Genomic DNA, 5,043 nt, shown 5'->3' with positions numbered 1-5,043 from the left:
GGGGGCGGGGCTGGCTGGCATGTGGTGCTGGGGAATTGAACCGCAGTCCATGTTCATTGCTAAGCTTGTTCTAAGTAGGTGCTTTAGACCACTGAACCATCTCACCAGCCCCTAAATTTTTCTAATGTCATTATTTTCTTACTTTTTCTTCTTTTTAAATTCTTGTAACTTTTTAAAACCCATTTTCAGGTTAATATTTGCTAACCTAAACAACAATTGTAAAGATAACATTACGTAATACAATGCAATATATTGTTGAATTCCTATTACTTTCTTTAATGAAATTGTGTAGTTTTTGCAATTTTTAAAAAAGATTTTGTATTCTTGCGTAGGTGAGATAGCTCAGTGGAATAAGGTCTTCTTTGGAATGTGTAAGGGCCTGAGTTCAACCTCCAGTTCAAAAAAAAAATCTGTATTCTTTAATTTTAAAAAATTAAAAATAAACTGAAACAAAAAAGAAAACTACAGACCAGTCCCTTCAATTAACATATATGCAAAATTCTCAACATAGTTCTGGCAAACAGATCGCGAGAAATCATCAAAAAGATCATACATATTAACCATGTAGCCTTTGTTCCAGAGACACAAGGACATTTCAATGTCAGTGAATAAATAAGCATGTATGTCACATAAACAGAAGTGAAGGCAAAAATTTACCCATTTATTTTTTAATAGTCTCATGCTGTGTGGAATGAACTAGCCAGGAGCCTTTCATTTAGTTTTCACAATAAGGTTGAAATGTTCCAGTAAGAGGACTATTTAATTTGCATGGCAATGAATATGTAGTTTAAAACAGAGACTATGTAGACAGAAGACTTTGAATTTTATGTGTAAAATTATCACAGAAGGAAAATACATTGTGATTATCATTAGGAATTGTGACTCCACTTGACTACATTAAAGCTTTGACACTTGCCAGCTTAACAGATGAAGATTTTTTTAAAGTACAGGAATATAATAATCAAAAGTGTTAAGGGGAAGAAAAATTTACAATAACACTCAAAATCAGAAATCTGTGTTCTAATTTTAATTCTGCCCCTGTTTGATATAGTTAACAGATTATATCAACTCAAGTAAGAAACACTGAACTAAATTGGGTTAGCACATTTCTGAGTGTGGCTGAAGAGATGTAATGAAAATAGAAGACATATCTTGGGCATGAGTGACAGCAATGAATAGGCCTGCTGCCTGAAAGAAGTAAAAGGGAAAGGAAGCAGAAAGGCACATTTGTATTTCTTCAGAGGAACTCCAGTCTTCATCTACAATTTGGATAACCTCTCCTGGCTGCCAACCTATGCCCTTCAGCTTCCAGCATACAACCTTCAGTCTTCCATCCCAGATCTCTTGGCCTCCTCATACAAACTTTCATTGGCTATTACTGTGAGCCATAGGCCTTCAACTGAATCCTTCAGACCTCCAGGGCACAGACTGCCATTTGGTACTTTTCTACACATGACTTTGTAGTCATTTTAAGTCAATCATGTAAATTCTTTTTATTTGTATATCTTGAATTAAATCTGTTTTTCTAGTAAGCACTGGCAGATACAGGTTTTGGTATCAGGAGTGTCTCTAGAAAGAGAACATTGCAAAAAAGTGTTTTTTTTACATCCTTAATGTTCTTGAACTTGGCTTTCTAATTTCACAAGACCAAAAGATGTCATGGCCTCTACTTCCAGTACTGCACATAATACTGATAGTCCTCACTATGAATTGTTTAAAATAATATGTAATGGAGATCCAGTTGATTTTCCTAGTTTGCCACTTTTAAAATGTAAAGAATTTATCTACTTCATATGTGATAGGTTTGAATGTTTTTGGAAGTGAAAAACATGAAAATCTTGACTGGTTGTTCTTAGCATCTCTGAATAAATTGATGAAGGAGAACAGTGAGCTAACTATATTTACAGGAAATCTGAAGTCTGCTGACTGTGAGAACAAGTTAATAAGGGGAAACAGGGAGTTTAAAGGTTCAAATTCAAAGCTACAGACACATGTAAAGAATTTAAAACATCTAAGTGGTGATGTCATGAAAGAGAATCACCTCTCTTTTAGTTGTAGGGACAACAAGCAGAACCACAAAACTGGATCACATAGTTTGATGTTCAGCATCAAAATGTATCTGTAATAAACATGAGGGAATTTATCAGGAAAGTTTGGGATTCATAAATTGGGATGGTGATGTTTGGGAGGATCTTGATAAAGTTGAGATGTTGAGTTCCTAGGCTCTAGTAAGATTTTGCCAAAAGAAGTGATATTCCAACCCAAGGTGGTGTAGGCATCCCCATTCATGCCCCCTCTGGTGTCAGCCTCTCCATTATACCTGAGGTGACTAATCTTGTGTTGGAAAGCATCATAACACTGACATATTTTATATTGTTGTCTTTGTAGTAGTTATTCATAGGACGAGGTACAGACATATTTTGCCTAAACAATATTAGTACAAATGTTTCTTCTCAATAAATTAAGAGAAAGTATCTGTATAATTTCTTTTCTTTTCACAACAAAATGGTCCTTTATTTATACTTTTGTAAAGTTAGTAACACATGACACAAGGTTGCTTAGCGGTTAATAGCTGACCTTAACCAGACAGGATGTTTATCTCAGGACTCAGGTAGCTTGGATGTTTTAGGCACTGAAGCCAACTCCCATCTACACACATTTGATCAATTTCCTAGCTTCTGTGGTTCCCAATATATACCCTTTCTTTTGGTTTTGTTTTGTCAGAGATGGGTGTTCCATTGCAGTTAGAGATGCTGTATTTGGAGAAGTCTTTAGGACCTTTTCATACTTGACGCCAGTCCAAAGATTGTAGGTACTTGAATTCAGCAAAATAACCCAATACAGACCAATACTCCATAATAATAGTGAGTTATCAACACAAGTGGCAATTCTCAGAAGTTGTTGACTTGAGAGTTTTACAGCTTAGTATATTAATATAACTTTACTTTTCATACCTCATGGTTACACTTTTCTGCTGGATGATTAAGACCAAGGTAAAGCAAGACCTTTATAACTAAAAATGTAACTTTTGCTCTCTGACACCCTACTAACCTGTTTTGAAACTGTTTTGTTACTACTTTATCTTTTTTCTCATTACAATGAATAAAAATAAAAATAAGAAAATGATATGTATTCTGCTCATTAATGTACAAAAGCTGACTATAGAAAGATACTCTTTTCCCAATGATATGGACTCTGGCGTAAGCTGTGCCAATTTAAAAAACACTTAAGAAAAGCCTTATGTGTCTTTTTGCCAGGCTATAGCACTACTTCTGTTGCCAAGGTCCACGTTCTTAGATTATCTGGGAGAAATTTAATAAAAACAACAGCAAAACCACATTCATGGGAGAGTACTAAAATCACATTTTGAAGTTTGGCAAGGCAAAATTTTCATGGATTTTTTAGGCAAAATGAAGAGTTTTAAATAAATTGCCCCAGTCACTAGCTGCTTTGGATGTTCTCCTAGTGGTCCTGGGATATGAAACCATGTTATTTTGGTGTGAATGCCAAGGCCAGTTTATCTTGATCCAATTCTGGAAGATGAACCCAGTGTTGGAACAAACAAGGACCCATACATGACATAAATCTGAGGGCAAAGCTCATTTTCTAGATAGGTGACATTTTGCAAATACATTGAGCTAATCTCAATTCTTTTATAGAGCTGATGTGGAGAGGGGGAGTAGCCCCTCCCACCACCTCTTTCCCACTTCTACCCAAGTGAACTACACTAGAAGGTCCAAAGAATTCCCTCTACTTCCACTACTGCTGGGATTGAGGTAAACTGTTAGGGAAGCCCAGAGATGGAGGGGTGGAGGTTAGTGGCAAGAGGAAGAGGATTAAGAAAACAGGCAATGTTTCCCCAAGGTGAATGTAAGCTTCATGTATAAAATCATGTACTAATAAAATGAAATTAAAATTACAGTCACCCTGGAAATATATATTTTAATAAAAGTAAGATATAAGGAATGAAAAAAAACAATTCTAGGGTTATTCTTGAAGAGAAAACAAATACTCAATGAGTTGTCTTGGCAGTAGGTAATGCCATAATGTTGAAGTGGATTGAAAAACTCTTCATACCTCAGTGTATGAGCTCTAAAAGATAAGGTCACCAATCATCTGAAAATAGGAATTGCCACATATTACTGAAATTCTTCAAGCTGAATAAGTCTCTAGCAACTATTGAATAGGGTTTACTTGCTATTTGTTCTATTTTTTTAAGGATTGTGTCCACAGCACCATTGTGTAGTTAATTTCTTATCATCAATATTTCCTTCTTTCTTCATTTCTTCACAGATTCATGAATATAAACATTGAGCATGAAGACTACCCTTTAAATACTGAGTAAAATATACTGTTAAGAGGAATAATATTTTAAGGCAGATATTTGGATTATCAAATATTCATAAATTTACACCCATGGAACAATTTCTTATCTCCCCACGCCAGGTTCTGGTAGACACCATTGTTTTCTAATTCTGAGTATGATGATTTTTAATCCGCCTTATAAATGAAATAATGCTCTTATAATACTGTAAAACACACAAAGAATACCATGTGAAATCTGAAAAAAAAATCTGTAAATAAACTTAAAGAGGCTCCGTGGTCATCATTTGAGGAAATTACGGACACACTAAGAAAATTACCACTAGTTGATGGAATCATATTAAGTTTGTTTAAAATCCACAGATCATGGTAGATATTTGCTTGAACTAATAAAAAATAAAATCCTAAAGAGAGAACATAAAGGAGAACATCACATTGACATTCACAGATATTTTAATTTGAAAAGCATCTATACCAGTTCAGTATTCAATTCATAACAAACTAAATCACAGTACAATATTTTCACTTGTTTTAGTACCTAGACTTCACAATATACACTATGACCCAAAATGATATCTGTTGAGCTAATACTATGAAAAATGAAATAATCATATTTATTATTCTTTTTCCATAATTTTATCGAGAAAAAAATAGAAATAAGACAGTTTCAGATTTCTGCCGACTTCCGGGAACCCCCAGACCCAGTCCTAGGCCAGGTCC

This window comes from Octodon degus, unplaced genomic scaffold (assembly GCF_000260255.1).
Source record: "Octodon degus isolate 3935 unplaced genomic scaffold, OctDeg1.0 scaffold00103, whole genome shotgun sequence".
NCBI classification, from domain to species: domain Eukaryota; kingdom Metazoa; phylum Chordata; class Mammalia; order Rodentia; family Octodontidae; genus Octodon; species Octodon degus.
Note: the sequence above shows the minus strand (reverse complement) of the source record.